Raw genomic sequence first — 20,695 nt, 5'->3', positions numbered from 1 at the left:
GAACTTCCGGAGGAATTCCTGGAGGAACTTCCGGAGGAATTCCTGGAGGAACTTCCGGAGGAATTCCCGAAGGAACTTCCGGAGGAATTCCCGAAGGAACTTCCGGAGGAATTCCAGAAGGAACTTCGGAGGAACTTCCGGAGGAACTTCGGAGGAATTCCTGAAGGAACTTCGGAGGAATTTCGAAGGAACTTCCGGAGGAATTCGAAGGAACTTCGGAGGAATTCCGAAGGAACTTCCGGAGGAATTCCAGAAGGAACTTCGGAGGAATTCGAAGGAACTTCCGGAGGAATTCGAAGGAACTTCGGAGGAATTCCAGAAAGAACTTCGGAGGAATTCGAAGGAACTTCCGGAGGAATTCCAGAAGGAACTTCGGAGGAATTCGAAGGAACTTCGGAGGAATTCGAAGGAACTTCGGAGGAATTCGAAGGAACTTCAGGAGGAATTCCCGAAGGAACTTCCAGAGGAATTCCCAGAAGGAACTTCGGAGGAATTCCAGAAGGAACTTCCGGAGGAATTCCAGAAGGAACTTCCGGAGGAATTCCCGAAGGAACTTCGGAGGAATTCCCGAAGGAACTTCGGAGGAATTCCTGAAGGAACTTCCGGAGGAATTCGAAGGAACTTCGGAGGAATTCGAAGGAACTTCCGGAGGAATTCGAAGGAACTTCCGGAGGAATTCCCGAAGGAACTTCGGAGGAATTCGAAGGAACTTCGGAGGAATTCGAAGGAACTTCGGAGGAATTCGAAGGAACTTCGGAGGAATTCCAGAAGGAACTTCCGGAGGAATTCCAGAAGGAACTTCCGGAGGAATTCGAAGGAACTTCGGAGGAATTCGAAGGAACTTCGGAGGAATTCGAAGGAACTTCGGAGGAATTCCAGAAGGAACTTCGGAGGAATTCGAAGGAACTTCGGAGGAATTCCCCAGAAGGAACTTCGGAGGAATTCGAAGGAACTTCGGAGGAATTCCAGAAGGAACTTCGGAGGAATTCCCGAAGGAACTTCGGAGGAATTCCAGAAGGAACTTCCGGAGGAATTCCAGAAGGAACTTCCGGAGGAATTCCAGAAGGAACTTCGGAGGCATTCCTGAAGGAACTTCGGAGGAATTCGAAGGAACTTCCGGAGGCATTCCAGAAGGAACTTCGGAGGAATTCGAAGGAACTTCCGGAGGCATTCCAGAAGGAACTTCGGAGGAATTCCCGAAGGAACTTCCGGAGGAATTCCAGAAAGAACTTCGGAGGAATTCCAGAAGGAACTTCGGAGGAATTCCAGAAGGAACTTCCGGAGGAATTCCCAGAAGGAACTTCGGAGGAATTCGAAGGAACTTCCGGAGGAATTCGAAGGAACTTCGGAGGAATTCGAAGGAACTTCGGAGGAATTCCCGAAGGAACTTCGGAGGAATTCGAAGGAACTTCCGGGAGAATTCGAAGAACTTCGGAGGAATTCGAAGGAACTTCGGAGGAATTCCCGAAGGAACTTCCGGAGGAATTCCCAGAAGAACTTCGGAGGAATTCGAAGGAACTTCGGAGGAATTCCTGAAGGAACTTCCGGAGGAATTCCCAGAAGGAACTTCCGGAGGAATTCGAAGGAACTTCGGAGGAATTCCAGAAGGAACTTCGGAGGAATTCCAGAAGGAACTTCCGGAGGAATTCGAAGGAACTTCCGGAGGAATTCGAAGGAACTTCCGGAGGAATTCGAAGAAACTTCCGGAGGAATGCCCGAAGGAACTTCCGGAGGAATTCCCAAGGAACTTCGGAGGAATTCCAGAAGGAACTTCGGAGGAATTCCGAAGGAACTTCCGGAGGAATTCGAAGGAACTTCCGGAGGAATTCCAGAAGGAACTTCGGAGGAATTCGAAGGAACCTCGGAGGAATTCCAGAAGGAACTTCCGGAGGAATTCCCGAAGGAACTTCGGAGGAATTCAGAAGGAACTTCCGGAGGAATTACCGAAAGAACATCCGGAGGAATTCCAGAAGGAACTTCCGGAGGAATTCCGAAGGAACTTCCGGAGGAATACCCGAAGGAACTTCGGAGGAATTCGAAGGAACTTCGGAGGAATTCGAAGGAACTTCGGAGGAATTCGAAGGAACTTCCGGAGGAATTCGAAGGAACTTCGGAGGAATTCCCGAAGGAACTTCGGAGGAATTCCCGAAGGAACTTCGGAGGAATTCCCGAAGGAACTTCCGGAGGAATTCGAAGGAACTTCCAGGAGGAATTCCCGAAGGAACTACCAGGAGGAATTCCGGAAGGAACTTCCGGAGGAATGCCCGCAGGAACTTCGGAGGAATTCGAAGAACTTCGGAGGAATGCCCGAAAGGGCTTCCGGAGGAATTCCCGGAGGAGCTTGCGGAGGAATTCCCGAAGGAGCTTCCGGAGGAATTCCGAAGGAACTTCGGAGGAATTCAGAAGGAACTTCCGGAGGAATTCCAGAAGGAACTTCCGGAGGAATTCCCGAAGGAACTTCGGAGGAATTCCGAAGGAACTTCCGGAGGAATTCGAAGGAACTTCCGGAGGAATTCGAAGGAACTTCCGGAGGAATTCGAAGAAACTTCGGAGGAATGCCCGAAGGAACTTCCGGAGGAATGCCAGAAGGAACTTCGGAGGAATTCGAAGGAACTTCCGGAGGAATTCCAGAAGGAACTTCGGAGGAATTCCAGAAGAACTTCCGGAGGAATTCCCGAAGGAACTTCGGAGGAATTCAGAAGGAACCTCGGAGGAATTCGAAGGAACTTCCGGAGGAATTCCCGAAGGAACTTCCGGAGGAATTCCAGAAGGAACTTCGGAGGAATTACCGAAAGAACATCCGGAGGAATTCCTGAAGGAACTTCCGGAGGAATTCGAAGGAACTTCGGAGGAATACCTGAAGGAACTTCCGGAGGAATTCCCGAAGGAACTTCCGGAGGAATTCGAAGGAACTTCCGGAGGAATTCCTGAAGGAACTTCCGGAGGAATTCGAAGGAACTTCCGGAGGAATTCCGAAGGAACTTCCGGAGGAATTCGAAGGAACTTCGGAGGAATTCCTGAAGGAACTTCCGGAGGAATTCCCGAAGGAACTTCGGAGGAATTCGAAGGAACTTCGGAGGAATTCCCGAAGAAACTTCCGGAGGAATGCCTGATGGAACTTCCGGAGGAATTCGAAGGAACTTCGGAGGAATTCCTGAAGGAACTTCGGAGGAATTCCCTGAAGGAACTTCGGAGGAATTCGAAGGAACTTCCGGAGGAATTCCAGAAGGAACTTCCGGAGGAATTCCTGAAGGAACCTCCGAGGAATTCCCGAAGGAACTTCCGGAGGAATTCCCGAAGGAACTTCCGGAGGAATTCGAAGGAACTTCCGGAGGAATTACCGAAAGAACATCGGAGGAATTCCAGAAGGAACTTCCGGAGGAATTCGAAGGAACTTCCGGAGGAATACCGAAGGAACTTCGGAGGAATTCGAAGGAACTTCGGAGGAATTCCGAAGGAACTTCCGGAGGAATTCCCGAAGGAACTTCCGGAGGAATTCGAAGGAACTTCGGAGGAATTCCAGAAGGAACTTCGGAGGAATTCCTGAAGGAACTTCCGGAGGAATTCCAGAAGGAACTTCCGGAGGAATTCCAGAAGGAACTTCCGGAGGAATTCGAAGGAACTTCGGAGGAATTCCAGAAGGAACTTCCGGAGGAATTCCCGAAGGAACTTCCGGAGGAATTCTCGGAGGAACTTCAGGGAATTCCTGGAGGAACTTCCGGAGGAATTTCTGGAGGAACTTCCGGAGGAATTCCTGGAGGAACTTCCGGAGGAATTCCTGGAGGAACTTCCGGAGGAATTCCTGAAGGAACTTTCGGAGGAATTTCTGGAGGAACTTCCGGAGGAATTCCTGGAGGAACTTTCGGAGGAATTCTTGGAGGAACTTCCGGAGGAATTCCTGGAGGAACTTTCGGAGGAATTCTTGGAGGAACTTCCGGCGGAATTCCTGGAGGAATTTCCGGAAGAATTCCTGGAGGAACTTCCGGAGGAATTCCTGAAGGAACTTTAGGAGGAATTTCTGGAGGAACTTCCGGAGGAATTCCTGGAGGAATTGTCGGAGGAATTCCTGGAGGAACTTCCGGAGGAATTCCTGGAGGAACTTCCGGAGGAATTCCTGGAGGAACTTCCGGAGGAATTCCTGGAGGAACTTCCGGAGGAATTCCTGGAGGAACTTCCGGAGGAACTTTCGGAGGAATTCCTGGAGGAACTTCCGGAGGAATTCCTGGAGGAACTTCCGGAGGAATTCCTGGAGGAACTTCCGGAGGAATTCCTGGAGGAACTTCCGGAGGAATTCCTGGAGGAACTTCCGGAGGAATTCCTGGAGGAACTTCCGGAGGAACTCCTGGAGGAACTTCCGGATGAATTCTTGGAGGAACTTACGGAGGAATTCCTGGAGGAACTTCCGGAGGAATTCCTGGAGAAACTTCCGGAGGAATTCCTGGAGGAACTTCCGGAGGAATTCCTGGAGGAATTCCTGGAGGAACTTCTGGAGGAACTTCAGGAGGAACTTCCGGAGGAATTCCTGAAGGAACTTCCGGAGGAGTTCCTGGAGGAACTTCGGGAGGAGTTTCTGGATGAACTTCCGGAGGAGTTTCTGGAGGAACTTCCGGAAAAATCCCTGGAGGAACTTCCGGAGCAATCCGTGGAGGAACTTCCGGAGGAACTTCTGGAGGAATCCCTGGAGGAACTTCCAGAGGAATCCCTGGAGGAACTTCCGGAGGAATCCCTGGAGGAACTTGCGGAGGAACTTCCGGATGAAATGCTGTAGGAACTTCCGGATGAAATGCTGTAGGAACTTCCGGAGCAATTCCTAGAGGAACTGCTGGAGGAACTTTCGGAGCAATTTCCTGGAGGAACTTCTGGAGGATTTCCTGGAGGAAATTCTGGAGGATTTCTTGGAGGAACTTCCGGATTTTTTCTTGGAGAAACTTCCTAAAATTCCTAAAGAATTCCTGAAGGAACTTCATGAGAAATCCTGGAAGAACTGCCCGGGGAATTCCTGGAGGAACATCCGAAAAAATTAGAGTAACATCCGGAGGAATTCCTGAAGGGACATTCTGAGGAATTCCTGGCAGAATTTCCTGAGGAATTCCTGGTGGAACTTTCGGAGGAATTCTCCAGGATATCCCAAAGGAACTTTCCAGATAATCTCGAAATAATTCTTCAGGAATTACCGCAGTAGTTCTTACGAATATGACGAAGAGACACTCCAGAAAGTCTGGAAGGTATTCTCCAGATATAATTGAAGAAATCTTCAACATTTTCCGGAAGATATTCCTGGAGAAATTCAGGGAAGGAAACTTTTTAGGAATTTACGTTCGAAATATTCAATAATTCCCTAATTCCAGCAGTTCCGAAGAAAATTACTAAGGAATGCTCGAGTGATTTCTCCTGGCTATCACGTAGTAACCCTTCGGAGATTTACAATAGAATTCTCCTTTAATTGCCAAAAGACTTCTTCAGCATATCTCGATAAAGCTCGTCAGAAATTGATAGAGGAATTCTTCGGGATATCACGAAAAGACTCTCCAGGGAGTCTTGAAGGAATTTTCCAGATCTTTTTGAAGAAGTTCTCCATGAATTTCCTTATGGATTCTCCTGTATATCATAAAGGCCTTCTCCTGAATTTCTGGAAGGAATTTTTGAAGGCGTTCTTCAGAATTTTCCCGATTAATTCTCCATGATTCTACAGCAACTTCCGAGGAATTTATTTCCAGAACAATTTATCAAGATTTGTGAAGAAATTCCCGAAAGAATTATCCAGGAATTCCCATAAGAATTCTCTAGAAGTTCCCTCAATAACCTTTCATGAAATCCAACAGATTTCTTTTAGGATATCCCGAAGGCGCTCTTAAGGAATGAAGGAATTTTTCAGAAATTCCCGAAATATGTTTTTCAGGAACTTTCATAATTCCTAAGCAATTAATCGCAAGCCCCCAGATCTCTAGCATTCTCAAAATTTTCCCACAATTACCAAAATTAGCAAGAAATTACCTGAATCCCACAGGTATATGGTTTCTCAAACTCAAACAATAGTCTTGGAAAATATTAAGAAGTTTCGAACAGATTTTAGATAAAATATTTCACAAAAAAAGAAGAATACACCTGTTTAATTCAGCCATTATACTTGAATTAGTCAATCAATTACCCAAGAATGCCCATGGAATTTCCAGAATTCATTTGTCATTCCGGTTACCCACCAACATTAACAGCTTTTTATCTGGTAAAACTCGGTTATAGTTCTGAACATTATATTTTGAGTTATTCGTTTGGTAATCTTCCATTTTACTATTGAAACCATTGTAGTTTTTAAGTTAAGTTTAAGAATTAAGATTGTATTACTAATATAAGTTATTTGCGATATACAGCATGCATATAAATACAAGGAATGATTCATTCACAAGATGCGAAGAAATGTTTGATTACCCGACTCAAACTACCGTGGATACTCTGTACGGGATCGCGCATCGACACCCCAACCATTATTCCTTCTGGACCTCGCTCAATCCTTTTGGCCATCATCCGTTCATGAATCAAAATACCCCCGACGCATTGTCGCTGTCCTCTGAAAATAAGCGTTCAGAATGAGCATTCCACCTCTTGCAAAATCAGAAAACATATTTACCTTTTTGTGGAAAAATCCTTTTACGCCAGACGGCAGCAGCAAGTTCCTCCTTAGTGGATAGTGGTTCCGATGTTCCATGATCCGGCTGATCGTGTTCCAGTATGTCCAGTACGTCCAAGGACTCCGAACTGTTTCAGCTGTTTTGTGTTTCTGTTATGACTTCGTTTTCGTTTGACGTTTATCTTTGTGCATTGGTGTGTGTGCAATCATTTCATGCGCACGCAGCCATAATTAGAAAATCTCGGATTATCTTTAATACGTCGAAATCGGCGTATTAAAGTTAATACCGGTATCAAAATGAAGGATAATACCGCTTGGTGCTTATTGAAATCGAGGATAATGCGAGATTCTCGTATTATCCTCGTTGGAGCTTACCGCCATTAGTGATGATGTCGAGCAGTTATGGTTGAATCGATCGAAAAGTATTCGATAACCGCAACGTAAACTGTGAAGCTATATCTTACATCGTAATAATGATTCTGACCATATAACATGTTGTTTTTTATTATGCAAGTACGGCCGCGCCAAACGATACACCGCAATGCTATTCACCCATAAGAATCAAGTAAACGGGGTGCGGAAAGAGCGGCGGTACCTTTCCCGAAGGGTACGCCGCGTGCAATTTTGAGAAAATCAGGCAATATTGTCGCGCTTATCTTTTTCTAGAATGTTGCGGCGGTCATACACTCGCAGGCTCGACTGCGAAGGTAAACGTCAAGATAGTCGCAGTGTTAAAAGTTAGGCAGAAATTTCCCGCTCAAAACAAAACCACGTGCTTTTCGCAAAATGACAGCAGTGTTCGATTGTATTAGTGAGAGGCAACCGGAGTCACTGAGTACATGGAGAGTGTCTATCATGGCAAGTGCATACGGTGGGTGAGATTTTCATTGACACTGTTGTGTTTAGTGACCGTTGCGATTACCTGAGAAGCAACCAGCTATAAGCCGCAGTATTCTATTTTATCTCGAGATGTATGTAATCTATAGATGAGCGAAAGCATGGCTGAGTCAATTTTTTTTGCCCGTGCACACGCACATATGACGTCACAGCCCGTTTGGAGACAGAGGATTTATCTTCGCTCATCTATATATTCCACTATCTATAGTTAGAACGTATCAACAGTTCCAGGGCTGGTAGCGACCAATGCCGCTCAAAATAGTGTCTTTAGTGACCAAAGCTGACGAAAAAAGGGACCAAATAGTGACTTTCAGTTGCAGAAAAAGTGACCAAATAGTGACTTTTAGTTTCAGTTGCAAGTTTGATGAGACGAATTCAAGCGTTTTTGGGTCGAAGGAGAATCTTTTTTCGTAATTTGTGGCGGAGAACAACTTTCACTCACCACAATCTCATAACGAACTCAGAAGAGAAACGTAAATCGTGCAAGCGAACTTTTATCTACTTAGTTACTATAAGTAAAATTGTATTGGCCGCTCTTTTTTTATCCCACGGAAACTAAATATCAGTCAGTCAGTCAAAAGCAGGATTACTCAAAATTATTAGTAGTCTTGCTAGCAAATCACTATATACCTAGCTAGGTTATCACTTATAAGACCTGTGTTTCTTTCCCGAAAAATGATTTCTCGGCAAAAATGCGTGAAGGAATATTCTCTTCTCGTGAGAATGAGTGGAAATTACGATCATTGGATTAGCTGAACACCTACTTAAGAAAGATGCAGATTTGTCATGGAATTTTTTGGAATTGTTGGTGCAAAAGAAACAACAGTACGGATCGTTTTGGTAGAAAACGAAACAACGAGCCTGGCATTAAACGCTCGACCTCCTGCTTATAATGCAGGACCATCGGGCTCGACTTATTCAAAAGTTATCAAAAGCTAACAAATCTAACAAAATCTAAAAAAATCACAATTTTTCATATTTGAATCTTTTACATTTATGCCATTTAAAATGTATAAATTATCATCATAAGTGGAAAATTCTAAAATATTGATCGAAGTGGATGTTGGGAGAAAAAACGGCTTTTTCTCATGTTCTTGCAGCAATACTACTATGGGGATTCCTTACATATTTAATGTACCTCCCCTCAATTCGATTGCAGTACAATCATAGATGCAAATATCATTATTTAGATTTAAAAATAATTATTTTTATTCTACCAAAATATCACGCGCTGCTGTCAAAAGTCGAATTTGAAAATATTCGGAAAATATTCCTTCTCCAAGAACTTGCTCGGGCAACAATTAAAAATCCAAATATCCTGAAATTGTAATGGAATGTAGGAATTTTTATCAGTAAAAACAATTTAGCATACTGATGGCTTTGTGCTGTGAAAAAATGATAGCATTTGGTCATTGTTGGGAGGAGTTGTTAAATTTTTTCGTAGCCGCTAAAAAAATCTTCAGGAGGGACAGTTAATAATAGAGTAAATAAGATTGTCAATCCAAAAAATAACTCGCCACATAACGATCATTTGTCTAGAGCAGCGGTTCTCAACCTGGGGTACATGTACCCCTGGGGGTACCTTCGCTGGCTCTAGGGGGTACCTCGGAAAAAGATGCGTAATGGCGGACGTATAACAATTTCAATACAAACTTGTTGATAAAGTTTCAATAATTTTTTATTCTAAGACATGAAAGGCATTTTTCTGAAAGGCTCGGAAGCCTCTTTTCGAGAGGCTCGGAAGCCTCCTTTCAAGAGGCTCGGAAGCCTCCTTTCAAGAGACTCGGAAGCCTTCTCTCAGAAGCTTCCTTTCAAGGATTTCGAAAGCCCTCCTCTCAAGAGGTTTGGAAGCGTCCTTTCAAAAGGTTTTTAAACATTCTTTCAAGAGGTTAGAAATTATTCTTTCAAGAGGCTTGAAGGCTTTTTTTCAAGATGATATTGAGCTTCCTTTTTAGAGGCTCGGAAGCCTTTATTTAAGAGGCTTGGAAGACTCCAAATGCCATAAAAGTTGTAATGATGTCTAAACGTAAATTAAATTGGAAACTTTCACGAAATTACGAACATTTCAGACATTTTTTTTGGAGAGCAGTTAGTTCTGTCTGTTGAAGAGCGAACAAAATAGGGGGTTCCTCAATATATGCAAAAGTTCGAAGGGGTACCTCGCAAGAAAAAGGTTGAGAACCGCTGGTCTAGAGGATTTATTAGAAAAATACGGTAGTCTCCCAAGGGGTCAAGTCTCTCAAGGAATCAAGTCTCCACACCTTCCCTTTCTGTCCAAATCCACATCCAAATAGTCAGGTCTCCTGCTTGCATGGTCATATACCAATTCATGAATTCTGACGTTAAACACCTTCAATTAGCTACTGGTGAAATGCCAATAAGACCAGCGAGTAAACTGGCTGGCGAAGTTTCGGAGCAATCAGAGTTTTCCCAAGATCTGTAATTTCATTTCCGCCATGAACAAAGCATCATCCGACGGATACATAAAGCTTCATTCATAAATCTTAGTCAATAGTTTCTAAATAGTTGAAAATAGTGACTTTTTGCGAGAAAAAGTGACTTTAGTGACTCAAGGTCGATAAAAGAGACTTTTTAGTGACTTGCCCGAAAATTGACAAAGTCACTAAAAAGTGACCTGCTACCAGGCCTGCAGTTCGCATTCTCGTTTTCGTTCGAACCAATTCTAACCATTCGATTTTTCGAACATCATTCGTTCGAGTGTTTGCCCTATTCCCGTTTTCATTCGAATGGACATTTTTGACTACTTTCAATTCGACGCTCTGACCTCGCGAATTGACACGAAACGATTCATTACGATTCTGTTTCAACTTTTCCATGTCGGTTGAAATGGTTCAAATGGATGTTCCTGGCGACGAAATTTATCATAAAATTTCACTACCTGATTGCAACTTTACAGATACACATTATGACCTCAACAATAAGGGCGTTTTCAGAGTCATTTTGAGTGAATTTGAATGATGCGTTTGAATTTTTTGAATGATTTTTTTATGAACTTTTGAATGCTGCATAAATGAATAGAAATTTTGAATGCTGCAATGAATTTGTAAAGCAGCATAAATGATTAAACATTAATTTTTTTAGAAATTCCCGAGCGAATTTCTAAAGTAATACTTTAGCGATTTTTTCAGGAATTCCTACACTGACAAAAATCCAATCATATTCATTATGTGTGGCACACATAAATTTTGACTATAGCATTTCCCACATAACGGCTGTGTGTATTCGCATAGCATATATGTGGAAACACACATAACCTTTATTAACTAATAACTTTTATGTGTATTCTCCTATAGCGGGTGGTTATTAACGCACACATAAAATTTATTTGTAAATTTCTTTAGATTTTTGCCATTAAAAATGTGTGGATTTTTATTAGTGTAGAGTAACTTCTGGAGGAATTCCCGGAAGAACTTCCGACGAAATTCCTGGATGAACTTCCGGGGAGATTCTGTAGGACCTTCCGGAAAAATTCCTGAAGAATCTTCCAAATAAGTTTCTGGATGAACGTTCAGAGAAATGCATGGAAGAATTCCTGAAGGAACTTCCGGAAAAAAATCCTGGTGGAACTTCAGGAGAAATCCCTCGAGGAATTTCGGGAGAAACTTCCGAAAGAATTCCTAAAAGATCTTTAAAAGGAATTCTTGGAAGAGCTACCGGAGGAATTTCGGTGGTGAAACTTCCGGAAGAATTCTTTGGAAAACTACCGGAGGAATTCCTTTAGGAAATTTCCCGGACGAATTCCTGGAGGCACTTCTGATGGAACTCCTGGAGGATCTACCGATGGAATTCCTGGAGGATCTACCGATGGAATTCCTGGAGGATCTACCGATGGAATTCCTGGAGGATTGTACGATAAATTTCCTGAAGAAACTTCCGCTGGAATTTCTAGTGTGAGTTGTGACTTCCAGAGGAATTGCTGGAGAAACTCTTGGACGAATTCCTGGAGGAGCTTTCAATGGAAGTTCTGCAGACATTTCTTGAGGAATTTCTGGAGGATTTTTTGGAAGAATTCCTGGAGGAATTTTTCTTCCATGAGTTCCTCCCAAAATTTGTATAGGATTTACTCCAGGAATTTCTTTAGAAATTCATGTGGACATTCATCGATTCCCCGGAAATTCCTACAAAAATTCCTCCAGAAATTCATCAGAAAATTCCTTCGGAAATCAGAAATTACTCAGGAAATACATCCAGAAATTCCTTCCGAAATTCTTCCGGGAATTCCTCAAGCAATTCCTCCAAAAACTTCTTCAAGGAATTCTCCCGATAATTCCTTAAGAAATTCCTCCTAAAATTTCTTCAGGAATTCGTCCTTGAGTTTCTCAAGCGATTCGTACTTGAGTTAGTACTGGAACTTGTCCTGAAGTTCCTTCAGGCAATTTTACTAGAGTTCCTCCTGGAAGCAAATCTGTGATGAAAATAAAGTGATTTTTTAACATAATTTTAAGTTCATCACTAATTAATGCAAGAAGTTCCTCCAGGAATTCCTCCGGAAGTTTTTCTTTTTTCTTCAGGAATTTCCCACGGAAGTTCCTTTAGGAATTCCTCCGGAAGTTCCTTCGGAAAATCCTTCAGGAATTCTTCCGGAAGTTCCTTCAGGAATTACTCCGGAAGTGCCTTCAGGAATTCCTCCGGAAGTGCCTTCAGGAATTCCTCCGGAAGTTTCTTCAGTAATGCCTTCGATTTCCCACGGAAGTTTCTTTAGGAATTCCTCCGGAAGTTCCTTCAGAAATTCGTTCGGAAATTCCTTCAGGAATTCCTCCGGAAGTTCCTCCAGGAATTCCTCTGGAAGTTCGTCCAGGAATTCCTCTGGAAGTTCCTCCAGGAATTCCTCCGGAAGTTCCTCCAGGAATTCCTTCGGAAGTTCCTCCAGGAATTCCGCCGGAAGTTCATCCTGCAATTCCTCCAAGAATTTCTCTCTCAGTTCCTCCAGGAATTTCTCCGGAAGTTCCTTCAGGAATACTTCCGGATGTTCCTCCAGGAATACTTTCGGGAGATCTTCTAAGAATTCCTCAAACAGTTCCTTCAGGAAATTCGGGAGTTTATCTAGAAATTCCTCCAGGAATTCCTTCGGAAATTCCTTCAGGAATACCTTCCTCCATGAATAGCTTTGGAAGTTCCGCCAGGCCTTCATCCGGCAGTTCCTTCAGAAATTCTTCCGTAGTTCCTCCAGGAACTTCTTCAAAAACTTCTCCATGCAGGAACTCCTCTGTAAGTTCATCAGGAATTCCTCCCGAAGTTCTTCGAAAGTTCCTCCAGGAATTTCTCTGGAAGTTCCTTCAGAAATACCTCCGGAAGATCCTTCAAGAATTTCTCCGGGAGTTTCCTAGGAGTTCCATCAGAAATTTCTCCAGGAGTTTCTTCAAGAATTCCTTCAGAAATTCCTCCACAAGTTCCTCCAGGAATTCATCTGGAAGTTCCTCAAGGAATTCCTCCGGAAGGTCCTCCAATAATTTCTCTGTTAGTTCCTCCAGGAATTTCTCCGGAAGTTCCTTCAAGAATATCTCCGGATGTTCCCCCCAATTTCTTCGGAAGTTCCTTCAGGAGAAATTTTGGTGTAACTTCTGAAGAAATTTCATAAGGAATTATTGGAGGAACTCCAGTAGGAATTCCTGGAGAAACTCCAGAAGAAATTCCTGAGGAAACCTTAGGAGAAACTCCAGTTGAAATTCTTGCAGAAACTCCAGTTGAAATTCTTGCAGAAACTCCAGTTGAAATTCTTGCAGAAACTCCAGGAGAAATTTCTGGTAAAGCTCCTACAGGAACTCCAAGAGAAATTTGTGATGGAGCTTCTGATGGAATTCCTGGAGAAACTTCATGAGAAATTTGAAGGAACTCCAGGAGGAACCACAAAAGAAACTCCTGGAGGAACCTCTGAAGAAACTTTTGTGAAACTCCATAGAAAAGCCTGGTGGAACTCTAATAGCGATTCCTGGAGAAACGCAAGTAGACATTCCTAAGAAAACTCCAGGAATTTAAAAAAAACTTCCAAAAATTTCCATTAAAATTCCCTGAACAACTTTAGGAAAAGTTCTCGGAGGAACTCCAGACGCAATTTTCCAGAAATTCTTGCTGAAACTCCAAGAAGAATTACTGGAGGAACTCGTAGAAAAATTTCCTGGAGTAACTTGCGGTGAAATCCCTGGAGGAATTCCTATCCAGCTTTCCATGCTCGCCATAATGGCGGATGCTATCCAGCTTTTTACGCTAGCCATAAATCAACTGTGGTAGTTCAAATTTGACACATGATGTGTACAGATTTTATAGGGCAATCATAGTAGCCCTAGAGGCGTGCTAAAAAGTTATGTCAAAATTTTTTGCATTGTTTTGGAATCCAAACAGATTCAGTATAACTGTTTTCATTTTCTTTCAGATGTGTTGACGAATATTTAATACGTCTTTATTTTAGGTGATTATTAAGTCGAAGCTTTTTCTACAGTTGAGCACTGAATATAATTCAATAGAAAAACAAAACCTTTACAATTGATATTTGAATATGCATTGATGAAGCCTATTTCGAGAATACGGATTGGAATCGAAGAGTGACCCAAAATTATGACATAATTGTCAGAAGCCTTATCTCAGAAATGAAAGATACGATTGAATAAAAGCATAGATATTCATAGATACGCAGTACTGTACACGTTGTTCTGGTTCTGATCTCACACATAAGTCCCGCTCACAGCTTTTCAATCGCTACAGTATTTTATGGCGGATTGTCAATTGAAGGTCGGTTAGCTTGTAGATTTTTATATTTCCTTTGTTGGAAAAACGTTCACGTTCACGAATTCTTCAAATTCTGAATAATTGCTGATTCTCAACAGGTTCTAAAAATCCCATTCGAATTACACGATTTGAGTGAGAAAATGTGAAACATACAGGATTCTTTATGCCCTGACATTCTGTATATTAAACATACTTCATAATACGATCACACCCAACGAATTTCTACACGGTCGGCAAATCGATCCTTGGAAATAAAATTCAGTCTCCTAAAGTTTACTAAAAAATCACGCAAGAGCGGCCGTCACACCATATGCCAATAATTTGTCCATATATAAACTTTTTGGAAAACCGTGCACAAGGATATTATATGCCCTCAACGAATTATAGTTAAAGTGGCAATTCGTTGACATCAGAACTTGGCAGTACATGGTTTGTAAAGCTGGTATGGGAAAACAGACTTCTTGTCAAAAATCCCAAACATTTGAAACTTCGTGATTCCCTACATAAAGAGAATGTCCCCCTGATGTATTGCTTAATTGCGGGCCGGGGGTCCGGACTGGCGAAAGGGTTTTGGTTTTAGTGGGTCGGGTAAGAGTTACATGACATACCCATCCCCACACTACCTGAGTACCTCCTCAGGTGTCTGGTTGCAGATTTCCGTTTACCCTTGCTCAGGAAAAAAAAAACACACAGAGAATGAAGGTCCAATTGGCGGTCGACACATGGCACATAGGTTCATATTTAGCATCCAATAAGATAGAGGACTGTTCCTGTCCTTTTTTGCATTTCCATCTAAAATATAAAAAGCATTAAATACAAATTAAATTATCTTGAAGAAATAGTAAATAGCTAATTGGATATCAAAACAATGCGAAAATTTTGACGTCTCAATTGTTCAGCAAGTCTTCTAGATTGCTAGGATGGCAAATACCATAAAATCTGTACACGGCATGTGTCAAAATCAACTATGGTAATAATACGTGGCTATAATAAAAAGCTGGATAAAAAGTTTGACACTAACTGCTTCCAGACACTGAACTGAAATCATCGTCTAAGCATGCATTGATGTTCTTCGTCGCCAACGACAACCCAAAATTTGTTATTTTTTCGTCAACAATCTAATTGAGTATCAAACTTTACACTTTTCACATTTTACATGATTACATTTTAATTTTCAATGCTTCATTTCAGAGATAGGAAAGGTTTGACAAAGCAATGTAAGGTGAAATTAATTTCGGATACCCTTGCCATGGAAAAAAGTCTTCTGAATTCACTCTCACTGGAAGCTTGTCAGTAAAGTGGAGAACCAACATTTCTCGAGCAACATATGATTAGGGCCGAAAAACCAACAATGCTGAACCGAGAAAAATGAAGTTCAAGTTTTCTATAAGTAATTTAATTCATTTATTGAAGTAGAAGCTCATTTCATTGCAAAAACCATGTCAATGCCATACGTAAATGGTTATATTATAACAGCAGATAAAGATTATTTGAAAAACTATTCGAAATCTTCAAAATTTCGGCTAAAACAAAATTCGCGCCGTTTACTCGCATTACCGGCAACACGTCTGGTTTTTAAGCCGTTTGCTCAAAGCTAGTAACACCATCGGATTTGTTTAGATTTGTTAGCCAGAGTAGTTCTTTTATGCGATATATCAAAAACCTAGTAAGAATATACATTTTGAAGTAACTTGAAGCTAGTTTTTCTAAATAAACAATATAAAGTGAACGGCCTAAAAATTAAAGCAAACATTCCGCGTGGTTATTAAGGGCGCCAGCAAAGGACTTAAAAACCACTATGGTGCAAATTGTTCATGAGACGTTCACTCAAAATAGCAATAAATGTGTTTCTTAAGAGATATTAAGTACGGAGTTTTACCTACGATAAAGAATCATTTACAAGGCAATCGTTTATTCTTGTTATTCTTGTTATACTCAACGTATCCCCGGGCCGTGGCCAATCTACGTTGTATGACATTAGGCAATACGTTTACACTGCTGGGTTAAATTTTCAACGTGACGATTAATTTATAGAACTCATGAAATCAATGTGAACTCGACTCGTGGAAAACTTATTCCAGGTTATCCGACGCTTGTGATAGACCCTTTATCACAACGGACCTTTCCATCCACTGACTGGTAGGCTCGAGTGTCCTGTCCTCTGCTTCAGACCCATAAGGGGTCCGAAACAGTTCAGTTTCAGGGTAGTAAAATTGTGAGATAATAGAAGATAGATAAGGAGAGTATGGAGCGGCTTGTTGACCGCTTCCGGCTCTAGCGACTGCTATGGAACCTTTTTATTAGAGAAATGTTTGTAGAGATAGAAACGGTTGTGTTTATGTTCATAATAGACAGTGTTTAGATGTTTAGACAGTTCGGGATCGCTACGATAGAGTTTATTATAACTTAGATGATTTATACTTATGGTAAAAGGGAAATGATTGAAATCCGTTTTCTGGTGATTGTCGCTTCTTGTATGTAGATTCGTATGTAGATTGATATGATAGAAGTACGTGCAGTTTGGGATTAGTGTGATCACGTTGGTTTAAGTTTGGAAACATAAAATAGAAAAGGAGGGAGCAGAAGGGGTGGTGGAACAAATACCTAACCATTTAACGCAGAAAGATTAAAATAATTAAACTGAATTAAAATAAATCAATTAAATTTTACAATTTTGGTCGAACTTGAGTAAAAAATGTGTTTCAAGCGTGCCCACCGAATTAAGTATATTACGAGTACTGATAACCTATGCTACTAAATAAAGCTCGTGATTAAAAAATGGAGGTTGGCTCATCACAATATAATATTATTCTAGATATTCTCTTAAGTATGAAAACTGAATCCTAACTATCCCGAAACTGCTTTCACCATGCTGCCGCCCAGAGCACAGCCGCCTCTGCCACTCATAGGCAATGTCCCTCCCACAGCCTTGACAGCCTCCAGGAGTATCTACCAAAATATTTGAGAACTAGAATGAATTATTAACATGTTCCGCCATTACATAAAATGATTTGTTCAAGCAAAGGCGTCATAGATGCGAGAACGACATCGCCATAAACGACACGGGACAACCATGCCCCACACGACAGTGCAACATTGCACCGAATCGGGGACGTCCTAAACTTTTCTATGCAACGCAGAGTTTTACCCTCTCTTGCGTTATGTGATGCTGAAAATAAGCTCCTAATCATTTGATGGCAAAAATAAAAATAATCAAACAAAATTAAAATATTCTAGCTAAATTTTACTATTTTGGTCGAGCATGGGTCATCCGCCTGACACCCGCGTTGAAAAATATGTTGCGTGCGGGGCGGCACATGGAATAATAACGCGTGCTAATCAGTGATGAGACTAAAAGATTTAAATGGAATTAGGTATTGTTCCCGCTTATCATTTAGCACCGCCAGGGGGAACTTGGCCGATACCCACTGCACTTTTCTTTCCCTTAGCACAAACAATTAACCACCATTTGTGATATTTAAACGGAATATTATTGGGAATTCTGAAAAGGCAGACAATCAATGCAGTTAGATTGCCAGGTAATACGTGCACATCGTAGTACTGGTGATGCATCACAATCGTATATATACAGGAGTATATGCACTATATGATGACATTGACCGGAAGATTAGATAAGCATTTCCCCCCATTTACAAGGCAATCGTTTATGCTAGAAAATTAAAAATCATGGTTTTGGTTTATAAGCCGTAATCATATGTTACGCGAGATTTCATCTGAAGGAGAAGGTCTTTGCTGCTTTGACACTGGAAGTTCTGCTCCGTCTCAGAAGGAGTCGTGTCTAAGCCTCAAGCTTATGGAATTAAGTCAACGGAAGCTCTCGGGTCATTCTCGAACAGCTGGCGACCTTCAGTGGTTTGATTTTGTCAGCATAGAATCTCTGGGAATTTGCTGGAGCTATACGATATGGCGTCCATATACAGATAAGTCTGACTTGCGGTTAGCTTCAGTTTATTACTTCATGTTCATACAGCCATCCATCGGCACCTTACGTAAACTGAGTTGAGGATAAGTCCTCTTTATTTATTTATTTATTTATTTATTTAAGGCCTACATCAACAGACTACTTATGTCCTAATGATGATAATAAAAAAAAAGATATAAGATATAAGTATACATATCGTCAAAAATTAAAAAAAAAAATGGACACAAACACTAAAACAGCTATCTATTGCGAAGTGAAAAATTCTTTGAATCTTCGACGCAGCGTCTGACGAGGCAGGTTGAAGTCGAATAATGTAGAAACCCTGTTGAATATACGCTGTAATCCTTCAATACTACCGTTCATACTGTAGTTAGTCCGACGAAATGGCATTCTTAACATAGCGTTAGTGTTCTCGGCTGTACGTTAATATTAATCTGTTCCAAAATGTCACTACAATCTATTCGGCCTTGCAAAACGTCTGCAACAAGTACAGTTCGAGCGGTGCTACGGCGTTTTCTTAGCGGCTCCAGATCGATAAGCCGACAGCGGCTTTCATAACTTGGCAGGCGTAATGGATCTCTCCACGGTAGTCTACGCAGAGCAAATCGTAGGAAGCGTCGTTGCACGGACTCAATTAGTTCGGCACCGTTCGTATAATTGGGATTCCAAACGGCGGAGCGATACTCCAGTATCGACCGCACCAGTGAGCAATACAAAGACTTTAGACAGTAAATGTCAGAAAATTCTTTACCCATCCGAAAGATGAAGCCCAGGGTTTTGGAAGCCTTACCTACAACGTATGAGATATGCATTTTGTACGTCAGCTGGGAATCCAAAATTACGCCCAAGTCTTTGACATGACTCAGACGTTCTATGCTAGTATTCAAAAGCGTGTAGTCGAATCTAACGGGATTTTTAATCCGAGAAAAAGTGATCATCGAGCATTTTGCCGGATTGACTATCATACGGTTGACGTTACACCAATTGGCAAAGGATTCTAACTGACGTTGAAGGAAATAGCAATCTTCGATGGATTGGATTTGCAAGAACATTTTCAGGTCATCAGCATACGATAGGCGGGGAACTTCGAGTACAAAATTCACGTCATTGAAATATAGTAGGAAGACTAACGGACCCAAATGACTTCCTTGGGGTATTCCCTGATGTAGCCACGAAGGAATCAGACCTGCAGTCGCCGATAGCAACCGTTAGTTGGCGGCCGGATAGATATGATCGGAACCATTCCAATAGAGTGCCATTTACTCCTAACTTGTCTAATTTGGCGATAGCGATGCAGTGGTTTAACTTATCAAAAGCAGCTGACAGATCTGTGTAGATGACATCTGTTTGAGCTCTTTTCGTCATGCTGTTCGTGATGAAAGATGTAAGGCACAATAAATTAGTACTAGTGGAGCGACCGGCTATGAATCCATGCTGAGTTTCTGACAGATACTGCTTGCTGTGAGAAAGCAGAGGATAAAGCTTATTTAAAAAACAAATTGTTGACATTTGTATTGACCATATATAGTACCGTGCAAACTCAAACTTCGGACGCTTAAGCACTTTCTGATATACAATCATCCTGTTTACTCACATTTTAAATCACACCGTTCGAATCACCATTGCAATCACTACGCATGGTATTCATCTTTTAACTACGTATTTAATATGTGCGAGATATTGCGAAAAATGATTGCAATCAATGAAAATGTCCGGCTTCTGTTTGATTCAAACCTCGGACATCGGCGTGGTTGGATTCATATTTCGGACACAAAGATTCAAACTTCGGACACCTGATTACACAGTACCGGGAAGAATAAATGAAAACAATTCTCACTGCACAGCTCAGACTGTCTTTTAATCATTTCGTCGCATTGTTTTAACATGTCTTATTAGAATGTAACTATACTAAAACAAGTTAAAACTATTTGTCCTTCCGAACGAGCTTGCCGAAACATTTCGTTGAAATATTTCAGAAAATTTCCCATACGAATTGAAGCGTCCGAAGTTTGAGTGTGTCCGAAATTTGATTATCCACGGTATAACCTTCTAGCGAAGGCTAGATGACTTCTAAACCCTACTTCAACTCTAGTCACTGCATTAATGCAGCATCTAACGTTTCCGACGACAGATTACTTATCAAGTTCCTACCGATTCGATGCCAATACCGCGGAAGGCCCTACAGAACTGCCCTATGGATTGGTGATGACAAGCAAGGGTATCCGAAATTAATTTCAAGAATCACCTCACACTGGCACTGCGATGACTGAACTGAGATTTCTGAAATAAAGCATTAAAAATTAAAATGTAATCATATGATAAATGGGAAAATTATGAAGTTGGACACTCGTGTGGATTGTTGACGAAAAAATAACAACTTTTAGGTTGTCGTTGACGACGAAGAACATCAATGCATGCATAGACGATGATTTCAGTTCAGTGTCTGGAAGCAGTTTATGTCAAACTTTTTATAGCATCCGCCATTA

At 41.6% G+C, this 20,695-nt stretch overlaps 1 long non-coding RNA gene across 1 annotated transcript; it reads right to left on the bottom strand.

Moving 5' to 3' along the window:
- Window positions 1-6,306: 6,306 nt before the first annotated feature.
- LOC134211387 (uncharacterized) lies at window positions 6,307-7,072 on the bottom strand. Its single transcript, XR_009979011.1, has 2 exons — window positions 6,626-7,072; window positions 6,307-6,565 (listed from the first exon to the last, which is right to left on the bottom strand). It is a non-coding gene; the product is annotated as an uncharacterized LOC134211387 (long non-coding RNA).
- Window positions 7,073-20,695: the final 13,623 nt, after the last annotated feature.

Source organism: Armigeres subalbatus, chromosome 1 (genome assembly GCF_024139115.2).
Source record: "Armigeres subalbatus isolate Guangzhou_Male chromosome 1, GZ_Asu_2, whole genome shotgun sequence".
NCBI classification, from domain to species: domain Eukaryota; kingdom Metazoa; phylum Arthropoda; class Insecta; order Diptera; family Culicidae; genus Armigeres; species Armigeres subalbatus.
The sequence above is the reverse complement of the archived record's forward strand: the minus strand, read 5'-3'. Positions and strand labels throughout refer to the sequence as shown.